Genomic DNA, 19785 nt, shown 5'->3' with positions numbered 1-19785 from the left:
CCTGCATTCTGGTTTCAGTTTCTCACATTAGCTTTCTAAAGAAAACCTGTTCTGGCTCTCTTCCAGAATCAAGAAAAGACTCAGGTTTCATCCACTTAAGACAGAAAGTGTCTTTACTTCTGTATTATGTACATTTTTTTCCCCTCCTATCCCAAACAATGCAGCTGAACAAATCCCTCTGGAGAAGGGCGGCTGAGTAATTTACATCTGAAACAACACAGCGGATCTGCAAATAAGATCCTCTGACAAGAAAAATTCTTCTCATCGAAGGCAAAATGTCAGCAAGCGATAAACATTCCCAGTTTCCTATTGATAACCACGTCACTCCTCTGAGACTCCTAACCATTCACCGCCAGAACGCCCAGGCCCATCTTGTCCCCCTTCTCAGACCGTCTCATGGCATGAGTTACTTTAGCTAAGATTTGATTCCATAGCAACCAAGAAGGCACCAGGCCTGCAGCTCAGCACATCCACAGCCATCTATAAAGTCAGAGCTTTCAGATGTCGCCCTTCAGGGTGTGGGCTTGTAGTTCTGTGCCGAAGCTAAGCGGGTGAAGCAATGCTTGGATCTTTGCTGTGGATTTTATTGCTAGGATCTCAGAATGAAGCAACTATTTTTTTTTTTTTTTAGAAGATTACCTGGGCCTCTGAATTTTGAGTCCAGCGTGATTTCATTACCACAAACGGAAGGAGGGAATGGGATTGACAGAACAGCTTTCAGACTCAATGCTGACACCACTTATATTCTTCAGGGCCTGATGGCACTATGATTTCCCCAGGCATCACTAACTTCCCACTTGAAATAACAGACTAGTCTGACTGATTTATCCTGGAGAATGATCAACGATTAGACATACATGGAAACTGTCCCAAGTGACAAAGAGTTGCATGTGAAACCACAAACTCCTGCTAGTGGCTATCCCGCTGTTCTCAACTAAACCACGTAGTGCAGAAGTATGTATAGGCTCCTGCCATATGTTTTTCACGAAGCTTACGGAGGCGACTTCTAAACGTAGCTCTGCCATGGCAGGAAGAGCATTGAATTTACGCCAAAACTCCAGATATGAATCGCCTTGACAGCAAAACTGGCATTTAGTAACTCAGGGCCCTATCAGCCTGAGTTACTCAATGAACCTTCTGGGGATGTAGCAGAAATAGGTGACACCAAGAACAACAGGTAGTCACAACTTAATTCTAATCAACAATTCAATTCCTAGCACCCACATGGCAGCTCATAACTGCCTGTAGTTCCAGTTCCAGGGAACTGATGCCTTCCCATAGACATGCACGCAAAACACCAACACATATCAAATAAAAATAAATAACCAAAATGAATCAAGTCAGCAAAAACAGTGGCGGTCATTTGGAAAAGCATTTAACAAAACTGTGTGTTCCCTGTTTTGTTTTGCTTTCTCCCTTCACTGTGCAGAGAGTAAGATGAAGACAGAGGTTGACAGTTGACTGGATGCAGCTTCCAAGGAGGAAAATTGAGACAAGACAAAGGCAGGTGGCTGTGTGTGGGTCAGGACACAAACATGCAATCAGCTGTCATTGGTTGCCAATAAGAATGTACCCTAACAAGGCATGAGATTCCAGCGGTCCTTTCTTGAATGGTACCAGCGGAGATGGAGTTGTTGTGAGGTGACATGGGAGAGAGACAGAGAGGAAGGTGCTGCTAGCACACAACCTTCTCAGGAAGCACACCCTGGAGCCTGTCTTTGGTCTGGCCCACTGGGGTCCTCCAGGCGATGATCGGGTGCAGACGGCAGACTTTGGAAAGCTCACAGTTCTCATTCTTTCTGACTATGTTCATAAGAGAGAGCTACCTTTTTTCAACAATGCTGAAAAAAAATTCTAGAGATGTTTCGGTACACGCGGGAGAATTTTATGTCACAGTAGTGATGAGAACTGAACAGAGTGACTAATGAGACATCATGAAGTCACCATTATAACTTCATTTTAAGGCAGACAGCAAAGTGTTCAATTCACTTGAGATGGAATAAACAATAATCCTTTCAGACACCTGCAGGTCATTTTAACGTCACGAGCGAATCGCATCTGAGAACAAGGGAAGACGGTATGTGCTTTACATCCCTGCTTCTTTAATCCACCTTGGCAAACAGCTCTGTTAGTCACTCAAAACCCATAAGGAAGATAAAGGGGGTAAATGGCTCTGTGAGCTAATCTCTTTCCCTGTTGAACCATTTTTTTGTTAACGGAGGCAAAAACAAATACACCTTCGGACAGATCATATGTAACAAAACCTCCACATCTGCTCATATATCATCTTGTAAATTTGTTTCGCTAGGACCGGGCCACCAGACCTGTCTGACTGTAATAGATGACATCAGCAGCAATGTTGCCAAGATTCCAAAGCCAGCGGCCTCTCTGAGATGCTGTCCCCTGGGTAGTCTAGTGATACACTACTCTGAAGTTTTCCTGTAAAGGTCCAAGTGGCCCTACTCACAAGCAAGAGAGGGTACTGTTTGCCAAAAATGAACAGGCAGCAATATCCTGCAAAGTGTACAACCCAGGGGGGAAGCTTTTGGGAATCTTCCTGAAGGGCTGGCACAGGGAATGGCAAGTCCTTGTCCTAACAGTGACATCATCAGAATTGGACCCTCGTCTGAGCAGTGATGTCATCAGACCCATTGGTGTGGTAATTAATACCCAGGCCTCTGGCAAAGCCAGGCTCTATATCTGCTGCCTGGCTATGGAGCAACATTCCATGGATCCCATTGGCCACACACACAGACAAACAGACACAGACACACAGACACACAGACACACAGACACAGACACACACACACTTGTTTCACACTTGAAATTCCTATCACAAAGTCACCATGCAATAGTTTGGGTATAACATGTACTGTTTTAATCTCCTACAATCTTCAGAACCACAGGGCTTCCTCAGACCTTGGTTTAATGGAACACAAACCCCTACAAGATGCTCCCTCAAACGAGCTCAACTCAGAGGCAAGAGTGGATGCTGTGCAATCCTAGCGTTCCCCAAAAGCAAGAGGCAGGCTACAGTCCTGGCACTGACTCCCTTCCCTGTTCTTCAGTGCTGGTGTCGCCTCCCACTCCCCATATTGCCTCCTTGATCATGGAAACCAAGCCTTCTGTCATCTGCTTTTTGTTCCCAAGGTCCCAACTCCAACTCAGAAGCTTTAGTCACATTTTGAACTTTGCCTGCTCAAAGATGTCAGACCCCGGGAGTCTGTCTGTACTACTACCTGCTCCCAACCCTCTCTCACAACACATAACACTGGTGTTCAGGATGCTTACAGTGCCTGAAGCCAGTGAAATGCTTCCCATCAGAACCTGTGTTCCCTGCTTCCCGAGCCAAAGGTACCCTTAAACCTTAACTGGAACACATCCTCTAATTCTGAAGAATAAAGCCACCCACATAATGGTAATGGGTAAACGTCCTTCGTCATATTCACATGTGTCCCCAGATACAGTCCGTGTAACCACACCCACTAGCTTTGCCAACACCTGCTTCTTTTAGTAAGGTGAAAAACCAAACCAAACAAAATCCAAAAAACCCCAAAATTCCTGAAGATTTTTTATCTAAGAAATTCGGATCCTAAGGGAAAAAGAAAATATTCAAGAGTGTCTAGAGAACGAAAATCATGAAGAAACAAACAAACCAACAAAAATATGTGCAGCATGTCAAAGGAAGGAGTTGGCACCCACATCGGCTCCTGCCTCCAGGTTCCTGCCCTGAGTTCCTGCCCTGGCTTCCTTCCCTCAATGACGAACTGTGACCTGTAAGTTGAAGAGAAATAGACGTTTTCTTCTCCTAGCTGTTTTGGTCAGTGTTGTATCACGGTTGAGCTGGGGTTGAAGGAAGTTCCAGTTGAAAACAAGCTTTCTATCACCAGAAAAGAAATTGAGGAGTCACAGGAGACCAAAAAACCCCTGGCTCCCACATCTCTCTTACAAATTACTTCTAAACTAAAAGGCCAACATTTCCCAAATAGTTTTCTATGCAGTGTCTTGTGTTATCTTCATTATGTAGGTAGACTTGGTACCCAAGGACTGAGTTTGTCCACAGTGGGGTATCCTTCTGCCCCTACTGGCCAACTCTCTCTTTCTTCATGAACATATTCTCTCCAAGAGCGAGGCAAAGAACGAAACCGAAACACTGATTCAGTGGGCTCTGTTGTGCTTTTTAAATCTCACCTATGGAAGTTACCTGGATGTTTTTTCCTTTTGATTTTATAGCAATCTAAAAATGACACAGAGCTGATTTGGGAGGCCTGTGCCTTTGATGGCAAGATGGCTGCCTTTTGATCCTCGAGGGCTCAGGAAGTCCCCTGGATTCCTTCTCACCACTGATCCACGCAGGTGGAACCTTCTAATGCTCATCTACTCTCATGTCTTAGTTAGTGTTTCTATTGCTATGAAGAGACATCATGACCATGCAACTCTTCCAAAGAAAACATTTAATTGTGTGGCTTGCCTACAGTTTCAGAGGTCAGTCCATTATCATCATGTCAGGGAGCATGGCGGTGTCCAGGCAGACACGGTGCTGGAGAAGTAGCTGAGAATCCTACATCTTGCAGGCAACAGGAAGTTGACTGAGACACTGGGTGGTATCCTGAGCACAGGAAACCTCAAAGTCCACCCTCACAGGAACACACTTCCTCCAACAAGATCACACCCATTCCAACAAAGCAACACCTCCTAATAGTGCCACTCCCTATGAGATTGTAGTGGTTTGTTATGTTCAAACTACCACACCTAGTGACCAAGACCTCAGGGGAAGGTGAAGAGGGATTCATAACTATACATGCCAAAGCTTGGGATCAAATTGACATTTCAGAAGATCCAGGAAGTTACATATAAACAATGCCCAGGGACTGTCCACAAATATTTATGGATCGGCTCCCAGTGACTAAGTGGCTTATCCAAGTTCACACTGTTAGAAAGAGTTAACAAAGACTTTAAACTTTGACTGGCTAGATCTATGTGCATACATCTGAAGATGGTCTTCCTCGTTATTGGGCGATGTGGAGCTAAGCCTTGCTTTAGCTCACCACTAGGGACACTGACAGACGCAGTAAGAAGACAAAGCTCTTCAGCAGACTTCTATGACGGGAGAACTCAGAAGTGAGCTAAGCAAAACAAAACAGAGAGGGTAGTCACAGCAAGGCTTACAAAAGCCAGTGATGGCTTCTGGGTTAATTAATAAAAGACAGAACCCGGAGAGCACATATAATATTCAAAGTGAACCCCAGCTCTCCTAGCCTGGGAAATCCAGATGAGTAGAATTTAGATAGCACTGAGGGATTTTTTTTTTTTTCAGAGTAAAGAACGGGCACTCTGTAGGTGTGCATCTCCTGTCCCTATCTCTCCTCCGCATGCTCAAGTACCGGGCAGTGCTAAGCCAGGAGCCTGCACTCCTGTACATTCTAGGAAGATACCTGTAAAAAGGTGAAAGTGATGGACACCAAAAACTGGCCATGGCCTGAGCGTGGCCTGGGCGTGGCACCAGGTTAGCTTGGATGTTAGGGAGCAGTGTTTCCTTCTCAAAGATTAGTAGACTATACAGTATTGGAAGGGCTGGCTTCGTTTCCCAGCGATAGAGTTGAGTGCTCAGGCCAATTCTACACACACAGAATTTAAGACATTTTTTACAGTCATACCATAGTTCACAGAGTTGAGAATTCGAATTTCTGGTTGAATTGGCCTTAAAAAGAAATCTCATTTCTATTTAGGCACCAACTTGGAGAGAACCCACGTTGCTAGGCTCCTTCCTTCCATATGATGGAAAATACTGATTTTGAAACTAAACACCCTAACATAGAGCACTTTTTTTTTTTTAAATCCCCTGTGTGTGCTGAAGATGGAACCAGAATCTCCCTCCCAGGTCCTCACACGCATGCCTGTGAGCACACATTTTTATATTTCTAAACAAGACGTTTAGTGTAACATTATCCTTGATGTAACTAATTCTTGTGACAGAACTCATGAAAGATCAAAGGAACTTAATAACAGTCACGGGTTTTACAGTGGAAATTGCACCAGACCATGAGAAGAACAAGGAGCTCACCCTAATGGTCCGACATGAGCGGCTAACTGTGCAAACCCTGGAAATGAGGTTGAAGTCCTAGCTCTCAGCACTCTGGATTCTATCAAGTGCCACCTGAGGTTCCGTGACCCTAAAGCCCCGGAGGCTAAAACCTGTTGCTCCCCGCATTGACACCTGTTCCGGAATCCAGCACTGACCACGGATTATGACACCTCCAATTTTAGGAAGGTCCGGGTCTCAGCAAGTGTGGCTGATGGATCAGCGAAGAGAAGTCTATTTCTGGCCTTCCTCATCGGATGTGACGCAACCAGGCAGAGAACTTCAGAGGCATGCCCAGTCATGTGAAAGGGACTGTCCTCAGGGCAGAGTTTAACACAATGTGCCCAGGCTACAAATGATTATTACATGAGGTCCTGGGGCCAGCAACCTGGGACACAGATTCTCTAGGGAGAGAGAGGCTGAGCCGGTCCTGATAATTCCTAGGAGATAAGTGTCCCCAGCTTAGAGTTCTCACTGCCCTTGAAATGAGTCTCTGCTCTGATTTATAATTAGCCAAAGGCCAGGGGCTTCCTGACTCACAGTATACTCCAGCTTTCACACAGTGCTGGGGACACTCAGTGTGTCTCCTGAGCGCCGATGACAATGCATGACAGGATGAAAACGTGGGGCATGAGCCACCATTGCCCGATACATTCTGTTTATTTTTTTAAAGACAACTTGGAGATGTCAATTATTTCCTCGTTTCCACCATGGGAGTTCTAGGGATCAAATCAGGCTGGGTGGTCAGGGCCTTTACTGGCTGAACTATCTCACTTGTCCTTGAACGACACCTTAATCCCTAGATGTTGTCAGCATTGATCTATGCCATCCTGGGCTGCTTAATAAAGGGACCCTTCAGAGTTCCTATCTTCAGGCCGTGTTGTCCTTGTCCAGAAGTTAGAGCTCAGGTGCACCACTGAGAGGATGGCACAGGCCACTACACTGCTATGTGGTGCATGGCATTGTGTACATGGTTTAGAGCTTATCAAAACACAGGCACCGCTTTCCTGTATTTAGAGTGTGATAGACTAAATAAAAACTAGTGAAACACGGTGCTGGCTTTGCTCAGGGCTGACTTCTAAAGTAGCCAAGGGTACTGTTTTCCAATTGGAACTGAGAATAGGTGAAGTAAAAAGACACAAAAATAAATAGTGGGGCTGGAGAGAGGGCTGAGCAGTTAAGCGTGCTGGCCTCTCCTCTAGGGGACCCTAGTACAGTTCCCTGCACACAGGAGGCAGCTCCCAGTGGCCTTTAACTCCAGTGCCAGGGGATCCCACAGGCTTGCCTGGCCTCCATGGGTGCCTGCACACATGTGCACATATTCACACACATAAAATAAAATCTATGGTTGAGCCCTGATGAGGAAATAATCCAAGTCATGGGAAATCTACATTCGAAGGTATTTTAAATAAAAGATGTGTGAGTGAAAATTCCTGGAAAGGAGCTGTGTCTGGCTGTGGAGAGAGAGAAAAAAAAAAAAAACAAAAACAAAACAAAACAAAACCTCCTGGATGGAATGTTTGTGTCTGCAGAGACTGACAGACCAACTGTGCAGAGACTAGAATTTTGTAGGCTCAGAGGCTGGTTATCTCGGGCTAGTTCTAACCTTCCGAAACGGCCATTTCTTATCCCACTCTTCATCTGAACCATCACCTCAGCCTGGAGAGATGGCTCATCAGTTAAGAGCACGGGCTGCTCTTCCAAAGGTTCAATTCCCAGCACTATGTGGTAGCTCACAGCTGTCTGCAACTCCAGTTCTAGGGGATCCAACACCCTCACACAGACACCTACAAAGGCAAAATACCAATGCACATAAAATAAAAACAAATCATATAAAAGATAAAACAAAATCTACTAGAAACTATTAACTTAGCAGGACGTGAACTAAGAATGTCACTGGAATCCATCCTGGGCTCATAAAGTAGCTCCCCCACCTCATGGCGCCAGTCTCTCAGGTGTACTCACCAATGTATTCTAAAGATGCCTTGATCTATGGCTCTCTTTGTTCTGTAAAACCATAAAGACCCTGTGAAATTGCCTCCGCATTGGAACACAGACTTTGAGGTACCCTAAATCTGCATTCCCGGGCCATGGTCATTCAGAATGGCTCCTGAATAAACTATTTCTTATTCCCTTTAAGATGAGAGCTGGGTTTATTTCACATTGGCGGGTATCAGCTGAGCTTTATTAAACCTGATGTACTCAGAATATCTAGTATCTTGCATATTATCTATCTATAATCATCCTATCTGGTGTATTGGGGGGTGGGAAGAGAATCAAGAATTTTACAAAATAAATTAGGAAAGTGCGGTACAGAAGAACAGCTGTCGGATGGAAACGTTTTGGCCAGTGAGTCACTAAAGCTCAGTGGAGCTGCCTAATTCTAGGAAAGAATAAACCAAAGGAGCCAGAGGGTGTGAAGTCGGGAACAGCTGAGGGCAACCGTGAAGAGAGCCGTGACACCTGAGCTGACAGTGGTACTCAGGATCGGGACAGGAAGGATTCACGGAGGACTTAGGAAAGCCCTAATCTCCAGATGCTGCCTGAGAAATGGCAGCTCCCTGGAAACGGGCCCTCCTGAACACACCTTTATTAATAAACACCCACATCCTTCTGCTACTCTCCATCCGTGAATATGGAATTCCTGGGCAGTCAAGGAAAAAACTTACACTCATGACAAAATTCTATCTCTGTGCTTTTTCTACTATATCCAAAGTCAGAGACAGGAGAAAGAGGCCTGGGATGGGGCAGAGAACTGGAGATTTGGGATGTTCAATTGTAGGCGACAGCTACCATCTGGATTCCCCTTCCACATCTGCTAATTAGCTTCCTCGAAGTAATTCTATTTAAGGTAATCTCTAAAGCCAGGTTTTCCCTCACTTCAAAGTATAAATGCTCAAGCCAGGAATGATAAAGCAGGCCTGTAAACCCAACATTTAGGAGGCTGAGGCAAGCAGACTCCAGGTTCCAGGCCAGCCTGGGCTACAGAGTAAGACTCTGTCTTAAGAAAAAGACAGGTAAGTATAAACATTTAAACACATTCACAGGTGCCCAGGAGGCAGAGCAAAAAGTGCCACCTACGTCTCGTACTGCATGTAAAGTGGACGCAAAAAAGATCCCGAAGGGGGAAAAAGCTAGGCATGGTGGTGGCACACCCCTTCGAACCCAGCCCTCAGTAGGCAGAGGCAGGTGGATTTTTGGGTTGGAAGCCAGCCAGGGCTATGTAGTGAGACCCTACCTCAAAAAACAAAACACAATACCGAGAAGAGTTTTAGTTATGTCAACATGCTTATGTCAAAAATTCCCGCATCATACGGTTTGCCTACTGTATACAATGCACGAGTTCCAGTGTATTTTAGAGTGTGAGATGCTCATCACAATTAATTTGAAAAATTCCGTCATCCATCAAGTCTCATTCCTGTGAGCATTAGTAACCACTCCCAGTTCCTGCTACGCCCAGGCCGAGGTGATTATGAATCCTCTTTTGTGTCTTTGCCTCTTGTGTGTCTGGCTTGTGTGTCTTAGCATGCTGTTTTTTTGATTTGAGATTGATCCACTTCTGAGCACAATGCTTCGTTCCTTTTTCTTGCTGCAGAGCGTATTTGTCAGTCGTGTTTTAAGAAGACGATGATAAAAAACCCACCTTTCTTCCTTTGTCAGAAAAATGCACCGTGTACTGGAGGAGGCTGCTAGTCATTTAAACAGAAAACTGATTTTTCTTTGATATGATTTTGACCTTGACCATTTTTACTTGTATCTATGAAGACTCCAAACAGAAATAGTATGTGGGGTTTTTTTTTATATTGATGAAATAAATTTAATCATTCATGCCAGGCAAAATTTTAGTACTTTATAAGCAATTACCTTAGAAATGAGAAACAACTTCAACAATGTCCAGACTCCAGAATACCAAGAAGTTTATAATCCTTAGGTGAGAAACAAGATAATCACGGGTAACAGAGCCCAAGTCCAAAAATGTGTGAAGTCACCCTAACCCGAAACACCCAAGAGTGGACAAGACTATCTTAGAGGCCATTTAAGTTCTCATGCCCCGTGTCAAACAAGCACATATCCGGGCTCTCATCACTCAGCATGGAGCCAGGCAGGATCAATCAAGGCAACCCTGACGAGATGCTTGGTAGGAATCTCACCCTCCTCTCTTCCATCCTTCCTTCCCAGAGCCCACCCACTACTTGTCCTCTGACATGGTCCCTTCTGGAGATTTCCCCTACACTGGTCAGAGTCTGTGGGCTCAGCTCGGAGGCAGCAGCTGAGCACAGATCTGTGTGTTCTCTTGGATCACTCTGGCACATGAGGCACGGCCATCCCCACCGCAAAAGTGAGCTCGCTCCACCAGCGGTTCTCGGAGGCTTGTCTAGATCAGCATCCACTAAGAACTTGTTGGCACAGTCTCAGGGTTTTCCCCAGTCCTACTCGACCGGAAACTCTGGGATGAGGTCCAGAAAATCTGTTTCAACATGGAGCATTCTTTGGATGCAGGAAACATCTTGGCAATCGTAGCTCTACGACTTCCTCTGGCCTTCTAAACTTCATCTACCCTCACCTTGGGCTGTTGTCCTAGCTTCCTGCTTGTGATAAAAAAAAAAAAAAAAGTCCCAGGAGGGCTTGTGCTGGCTCAGAACACAGTCGCCAGCCCTCCCTCATTCCCGACTGCATACCCTGCTGGTTCATGGCCTGCCTGAAGCTGCCCCCTCTCCCATGGATCCGACCCTTATCACTGCCCTACTCAGTGTTCTAGCTTCATGATTTCTCCCTTCCCTTATCCTGTACTTGCCATCTCCTGCTATTAATTAGCCCATAGACTATTATTTTGCCTTCTTGGAAAAAAAAAAGATTCCTACTACAGAGACATTTAAACAACTGTGCTTACGGCTGCTTTGCTCACAGCAAGGAGAAAGAATCAGCCTAGATGTCCACCAAAGATGAATGGAGAATGAGAATGTGGCACGTACGCAAAGTGGGACTTCACCCAGCCATAAAAAACTGAATTACGAGATTTGTAGAAACATTAATAGAACTGGAAAGTATTATAACAAATGAGATAACCCAGGCTCACAAAGACAAACGCTGGACTATAACTACTCTTTCATACGTATATTCTAGCTTCTAATTTTTGTTAACTATAAATGTGTCTTTATGTGAGCGTGAGAGCATGTAAGGGGCCAGAGAAGTAGAAAGGGTTCCATGGAAAGAATGGGGTGGGGCTTTATTGGGGAGGGAGTGGGAGGAGAGTGGATTACATATGATCTAAGAGTGGAGATATTCAGGGTGAAGGTGGGGGTGGGGAGGGGGAGATGCGTTGAGAGGAGGGGGATGGGCAGTCAATACTGTGTATAGATGAACATACCAGTAGTAGGAAGCCTGCTACTTTGTAAATGGAAAATTTAAGTTTAAAAAAAAAATTAAAGTAGGTGGCTGAAGAGATGGCTCAGCAGTCAAGAGCACTTGATGCTCTTGCAGAGGCCCTGAGTTCAGTTCCCTGCCCTCGCACGGTAGTTTATAACCACTATAATCCAGTTCCAGGGGATCTGATGTCCTCTTCCGGCCTCTTCAAACACCAGGCACACAGTTCACATATGTACCTGCAGGCAAGATACTCACACACACAAAACAGGCACAACCAAAAAGGTTACTTTGAAAGAGTCCTCGTGGCCTCCATGTTCTCTTGAGATCTGACTGGCATCAGATAAAACACAGATTCTAAGGGGTCCAGTTAATGGCAATCAAAGTCTCCTGGGAACGCAACCTGGTATACAACAGAAAGCCTCGCCAGCACTCACTGGCCTTCCTGCCTGCCTCTTTCCAGTCAGCTTGGCCTCACACACTCAGGCCCTCGCCTATCTGACCAATAGGACCAATTGAGGCAACTCGACAGATTCAAGAAACTCACTTATCTAGTATTCTGTGCTGTCTGATACTTTAACTCAATGAAATGTACCTGGCATTTCTTTATGTTGTCTCATGGTGCCAGTTGTGATTTCTCCCCGCCTTCCTTGCTGAGGAGAGCTTTCTGATCAAACTACACAGCCTTTATCCATTCATTTGCTAATGGATACTTGGATGAGCTCCAATTTTTAAAAACAATATGATGACTAATGACGCAATGAACATTTGAGGAGGAAAATGTCATTTTGCAAACTGACTTATATGGAGAAAGAAAGGAAGAAAGAAAGAAAGAAAGAAAGAGAGAGAGAGAGAGAGAGAGAGAGAGAGGAAGGAAGGAAGGAAGGAAGGAAGGGAGCACACATAACTAACTTTGGAAAGTTTACTTGGTAAAGGTGAAGAAGAAATTTCAAGGTAAGTTGAAGTATGGTAGAGAGACAGAGTGGTTAAAAGTCACCAAAAATTCAAGTCCAAGGTGACAAAGGTACAACGAGGAAAGAATAAAAGGAGACTGGACAGAATGAGGGGAGACTTGAACAGTGAAGGCAGCCCTCGGGGCTTTAGTTCAAATGACTCATGAAGTAGGAAGTAGGGGAATTGGGATTTTTTGAGATAAAGATATTGAACTCAACTCTGGCCTTAATGGAGTTTGAGATGTGATTGGTGGTTGGAGTTGTGCTTTCCAGAGAGGAACTGAAGTGCAGCTATGAAATTCTACAGAGCACAGAGGAGACTAACCAGACAGGCCACACTCGACAGTGAGAGGAAGAGACTGAGCCGCCCATCCAGGGACTCCAGAGATTCTCCAGCAGTCTTTGAGAATCTCAGCATGATCAAGCTCATGGAGACACAGCAGAAATTGCAGCACCCGTGCAGTTATCTATTCCTTCTTACTCCAAGTCATCAGAACCCAACAGGCATGCCTTTTCATTTCCTCTTCTTGTAACAACCAGAGGCTCAGGTCCAACAGCTACCAAAAGAAGTCAGACGGGAGTTCTGGGGAAGGCTCTTGGTGTAGAGTAGATGAGTGTCTGGAAGATGCTAACATCCGGAGCAGGTCTGAAGCCAGCTTTCCTTCAAGACCGTTAGATGAGATCACAATTGTCTACAGTATGCAAGACAGGTCGAATAAGGGTCCCCAACATCTGGGGTATTTGTTATAAAGGGCACCCAGAACAGAAAGCTAAGAAATTATTAGACTACAGATGAGAGAAGAATATTGTTGAAACTGAAAAAAAAAAGAAAAAAGAAAAACCCTTTGGAATAGGTAGACAAGCACAAGACACTACCCGGTGAGTGTAGGCAAGCACACATTTGCCTCTGCTGTTATGATGGACACTGACTGAAGCCATGTGTGGAGAAAAGGGTTCTGTTAGCTTACAGGCCACAGTCCATCATGGAGGAAGCAGGGCAGGAAATCAAGTCTGGGAACGTGAAGGCAGGAACTGAAGCTGAGGTTCAAAGGAATGATGCTAGCTGACTCACTCAGAGCTCTATCTCTCTCACACAGTTCAGGAGCACCTGCCCAACGGGGCTGAGCCCTCCCTCCCGCGTCAATCACCAATCCAGAAAATTGCCTGTAGCCGAGACCCGTATATGTGTTTTCCAATGGTCTTAGGTGACCTCTGCGAAAGGGTTGCTTGACCTATAAAGGTATCACAATCCACAGGTTGAGAACCACTGAGCTGGTACAATGTTCCTTTGCCTAAACCCATTATTTATGTGGATAAATGTCACACATAAGTGACTAATGTGCTTGATCCATCTACAACTGTAATAAAAATTTATGATTAAGAATAATAGGGCATGCTCTCCTTCCTTGCTCTCCCATCCTCCCTGATACTTGGTTTGGTCTGCTGAAGACGGTTGTTTTGAAATGAGTGAAAATTATCCCTAACCATGTAAAAAAATTTTTTTCCTGGCCATATTAGGAAAAGGTGAAGCAATCTGTTTTTAATTAATAACTAATGAGCTGTGGGTGGTAGAGAGCTCAGAGGATAACGCTGGGAAGTAGTCTCTCCTCCACTTGTGTGTTTCATGGGTTAAACTCAGGCCATCGGACTCAGGAACAACCGCCTTTACCTGCTGAGCCACCTCATCAGCCAAGAAGGTTTTATTTCTTAGTTATTTTAGAACATGTCCTCAAGCATATGTAATAAACACACACCTTACGATGCAGGAACCTCCACTCCACACATTCCGGTGAGCATGATTCTTTTGAGCGACTACATAAATCTATAACTTCGGGTGGTATAGGGACTGGATGGCATATATGACCCTCAGGCAGGGGTTGGCTTTTTGAAATCGTTCAAAGGCATCCTAGTGGAATAAGATGGATCCCGACTGGATTAGCAAGGCTTTCATGTCTAGACAGCTGTATCATTGCAACAAAGCCCACGAAACCTAGCAATGCGTTCTCCATGGAAGGAAGCAGAAATGTGCAAATCCTGTCACCCATTCCTTGTCAAGGGCAGATGGCCCCCATCGCTCCCACAAAAAGTGCCCACAAAGTCACAAGGTTCAGGTCAGTGGCAAACAACACTACAGGGGGGCGTGGAATGACAGGGTAATTCTAAGGGACCCTCCTGTGTTTGCCAAAGCAACTCCTGGGGTCTCGGTGTCCACGTCCTCTACACTAAACTTATTCAGGCTCATTCCCATTGTTCCGGAATTTTTCAACTCATGGTAGAAGTGCTACCATCACCAGGGAATGTTCTGGAAAGCTGATTCAAAAGCTCCACACAGAGTTGCATGCTTGGCAAACAAATGAGTTTGAAGAAGCAACTTCTACAATATCCTCCGGTTGCCCTCCTGGAACACGCGGAACATGTGCACTGAGATAGCCCAGGGCACATGTTTCTCATTAGGGAGTCTGAGTGCCCCTGCCCTGAAAAGCTTCCCAGCATGCACCTGGGGCTCCTGTTGAGACCACAGAGCAAAGTCCTACTCAAGCCCAGTAGTGAAGGCATGGGGGTCTTCCATTCGGTTGTAACATTCAGATGTCTCAGACAGGAAACTCGTATAATCTTACTAAAAAATTCCAGCATAAGGAATGGAGGGAGGTTTATAAAGAGGAGAAAATACACCTGCAAGTACAGAATTCCACTATGAAGTGGAGCCGATAAGAACTCCAAGAGTCGAGCCTCCAGCACAGATGCAACCGTTATTGGTGAGTTCCTCGGAAACCCCCAAAGGCTCACCTTTAATAGTTAAATTGCAAATCCCTTTCCAAAAAGCATTTCATAGGTGCGCTTATTGCTGCTGTCATCAAATTAAGGACAATTCCCTGGCGTGTCTAGGTTTCTTTTTTTTTTCTTTTCATTTTTGCCCTCTGATTTCAAGAATGACGACACTGCTTGCTGCTAATTTATATGTCCAGGGCCAACAGACTTCAGTGTGGAATGAACGAATGCAGAAAAGCTTTCTGCACCTGTGGATGGTGTTACCGGGGAGGGGCCAGGACAGCATTCAGCCCGGAACTCCTCTTGCTATAGTTCCTGGTCACCACTAGAGTCCAAGGGATTCCCCACATAAAATCCCAGGCAGTATCTGCCAGCTCAGACAAGTACAAGGGCATCAAAGGATCATTATTTGAGTGTACCCCTCCCCAAGGGCTAACAGGCTGTAGTTTGGTCTCTATTTGAAGGTGATGAGGAGTGGGCCAGGCTATGAGGGAAGAGCCCAATGGATCAAATATGGGTGGCTTTTTAGAAGAAGGGGAAAGAACAGAATACACGGTTGTCTCTTGCCGTGTAGGGTCTTGAAGAGCATCGGGGTCCTGCTGGTAAAAAGACAACAGCAGGTGTAGCATGTTGATCTCACTTCTCAAGGGCCAGGAGTCAGAAGAAATCTATAGAACATCTTGCCTCAAGTATTTCATCATGGTAACAATAAATGGACTAACACAGGACATAGGGAAATTTTTCCTTGTATTAAGTGTACATAATCAGACTGTACAACTTAAGATAGCAGAATTATGAATGAAGCCCTTCTTGATATTTGGAGCGATTGATTGGATCCAAGCAACCGAAGAAAACTCAAAAAAGAAAAAAAATTGCATTGTTAAGACAAGTAGAGAAAATTAAATGCATTCTTCCATATATGTATGTATTTAATTTTCCTCATAATTAAAAACCTGCAGCATATTCAATCTCTGGGGAAATCTAATCTGCTAACTATTCTGCAGAATGGCTATAAGACAGAAATCCTTGCTAATAACAGTAGCTTTCCCTTTTATTATTATGGCTCAATTTATTCAACTTTAATTACTTCAAAGGCAGGAGCAACTTCTGGCCAAGATAAGAGACACACTGGACCCCCATTTGGTACTCCTTCTGCAGCCTCTGATTCAAACGCTTATTAGCTCATCCTAATTTCTGAAGTAGAAAGTCATGAGGCATGCCAGGTGGGGAAAAGCCATTGCTCAGAGGCAGCTTAAGGGCAGATGGATGGAGAAGGCCCAAGTCTCCTGGTCCCACCCACTCTTACAGTCGTATCCTTGTCTTTTTTATAATTTACCAAAATTTAGGCCAGCACCACTGTTTAGTCTTGAGAAGGACTTGGTCCAGGAAGAACTTGTTCTTTTTTTTTTTTTTTAATACAACACAGACTTAAAAAAAAAAACTAACAATAATTAAAAACAAAACACGCTGCCCAAGTACTTACGATAAAAATGTGTCTGACACAAGACCTCCCAATGTCATTGTCAAAACCCGTGCCCAAGATTGTATTGGTACATACTTAATTCTATCAAAAGAGCCTGATTTTCCAAAGCCATCTGTAGAAAACACACAGGCTACAGTTCTGGAAGGCCATGCACTCACAGTTCTCTCTTCTGAGTTGATAAATCTGTGAAAAGCAAAATGCTGAATGCCACTCTGCCTGGTCATGTCACTATGCTGCGGTCCTCATAGTCTTACTTAGCCATTCTCCCAGGGAACGGGAAAGGGGTCTTTTGAATAGAAATAGCCACATCCCAAAGAAGTTCATCTGCTTTGCACAGCGGCTGTCTACTTTGAGCCAGGCTCTCTGGTCCCCTCCACAGTCTTACCAAGAAGATTTTTCTTTTCCAAAGTTTGAAATGTATGTTATTAAATGATAATCCCAGGAGTCACATCCATCAACGAAGGCACAGTTTGCTCAGAAAAAAAAAAAACAAAAACGAAACGGCCTCTGTAAATCACGCGTGAATGTTCACCCCTGCATCTCTGCAAACACAGTGCTCTCGGCATCTCTTAGAGGAAGAAAATATTTTTAGAGGTTTTTTTTCCCCCTCTGCAGTTGTGGCTTTCCCTGTGGGAGCAACCATTATCGCCATCAGACTCCTGACAATCCACCCACAATCTCTCCAAATCGCTCCTCTGCCTCTCTACCCCAGTGCTCTGTCCTAAACTGCTCCCTCCAATTCCCACCTCCCCCATCCCCAGACCTTTTCTCCTCTCTGTCCTTGAGTCAGAGGGCAGATCGAACTTTCCACGTGGGATTACAACAATTGCCCTTCACAGCCTCAGAAGCTATTGCAGTCCAAAGAATTTAATAAAATCAAACCCACAGCCATGAAGACAGTTTCTTTATGATGAGCACGTGTTAAAGAGACTCGCCCAAGCATGACTGGTGATTCAAAAAAGAAGACTTTGAAGTAAAATTGCGTATCTGCTGTTCATCATTTAAGAAATCATGTGTGGCATCTGTACATACATGTGTGTGAGTGTATAGGCCCACGCATCCGTGGCGTTCAGAGGACAATGTCGTGGTGTGCCTTGTTCTGTCATTCTCCACCTTTCTTCCTGGGGACAGCATTTATCACTGAACCTGGAGCTAGAACTGGTGCCCAGCAGGCTCCAGAGTCTTCTTTCTCCAGCCATTAGGCCCGCATGGGCTAGAGCCACCACGCCATTTACGTGAGTGCTCTGGAGTCAAAGTGAGGTCTTCATGCTTGGAGGACAAGCTCTCTTGCCTATGGAGGCATGTCTCCAGCCCCATTTTAAAAATACTGGGTAAAAAAATCTCAAAGGCCTGATTCTGCCAGGCAGACCATCATCCACACACTTACCACGGAATGTCATCAAAACACCAAGGCAGCGAAAGCTACGTGCAGCTAAAACACCTAAGTTACGGAGGAAGATTTCCTAAGCACTTCGTGGTAACGCAGGCAGTGACAGAGTTCAATGCTCTATACTTGTTACAATAGAGAGTTAACTGAAAGTCCAGCCACATTAGAATCCCAGTCACAGTGTGTAAAGTGGCAGTTCTTTTCAACCCCTGTTTATTTCTTTGTTCTCACAAAGCCCCCATTCACACTGCCTTGAGGACGCCGCAGGGAAGAACAGATAGAGTGAGGAGTCCCTGTGCCTTCAGAAAGTCCCGCAGCCCAGACGTAGTCTTCCAAATTAGTTGGGTGGGTGGGCAGGAAAAATGGGGAAGAAGTGAGAGGAAGAATACAATCAAAATAAATTCTAGTCGGGCGGTGGTGGCGCATGCCTTTAATCCCAGCACTCGGGAGGCAGAGGCAGGCGGATCTCTGTGAGTTCGAGACCAGCCTGGTCTACAGAGCTAGTTCCAGGACAGGCTCCAAAGCCACAGAGAAACCCTGTCTCGAAAAAATAAATAAATAAATAAATAAATAAATAAATAAATAAATAAATAAATTCTATGAACTTCTTAAAAGAATTTCAAGAATCAGAATTTTCCTCAAAGACAGACATCGCCTCAGAGTAAAGGGTTGGTAAAAAGTTTTCCAATCAAACGGACCTAAGAAACAAGCTGGAGTAGCTATCCTAATATTTAACAAAATAGACTTCAAACTAAAATCAATTAAATGAGGCAAAGAAGGACATTTCATATTAGTCACAGGAAAAATCCATCAAGAGGAAATCTCAATACTGAACATCTATGCCCCAAATATAACGGCACCCTCATATGTAAAAGAAACACTTCTAAAGCTTAAATTATACATTAAACTTCACACACTAATAGTGGGAGACTTCAGTACCCCACTCTTACCACTAGACAGGTCTGCCAGACAGAAAATTAACAGAGAAATAAAGAAACTAACAGTGGTTATGACTCAAAGGGACTTAAAAGATATCTATAGAACATTCCATCCAAACATAAAAGAATATACCTTCCTCTCAGCACCTCATGGAACCTTATCAAAAACTGACCACATACTTGGTAACAAAGCAAACTTCAACAGATTAAAAAAAAAGTGGAATAACCCCATATATCTTATCGATCACCATGGCTTAAAATTAGAATTCAACAGCAACACTAATTTTAGAAAACCCACAAACACATTGAAATTAAACAATGTTCACCAGAATCACCAATAAGTCAAGGAAATAAAGGAAGAAATTAAAGCCTTTCTAAAATTCAATGAACATAACCACATAACATACCCAAATTTATGGGACAAAATGAAAGCACTGTTAAGAGGAAAGTTCATAGCACTAAATGCTTACATAATGAAGTTGAAAAATCCCACACTAGTGAATTAACAGAACACCTGAAAGCTCTAGAACAAAAAGAAACAAATTCACCCAGAAGGACTAGATGGCAGGAAAATAATCAAATTAAGAGTTGAAATCAACAAAATAGAAACAAAGAAAACAATTCAAAAAAAATAAGTGAGACAAAGAGTTGGTTTTTTTGAGAAAATCAACAAAATAGACAAACTTTTACTTTTAATCAAATTAACCAAAAGGCAGAGAGAGAATATCCAAATTAACAAAATCAGGAATGAAAAGGGGGACATAACAATAGACATCGAGGAAATCCAGAGAATTATTAGGTCATATTTC

This window comes from Microtus ochrogaster, linkage group LG2 (genome assembly GCF_000317375.1).
Source record: "Microtus ochrogaster isolate Prairie Vole_2 linkage group LG2, MicOch1.0, whole genome shotgun sequence".
NCBI classification, from domain to species: Eukaryota; Metazoa; Chordata; class Mammalia; order Rodentia; family Cricetidae; genus Microtus; species Microtus ochrogaster.
Note: the sequence above shows the minus strand (reverse complement) of the source record.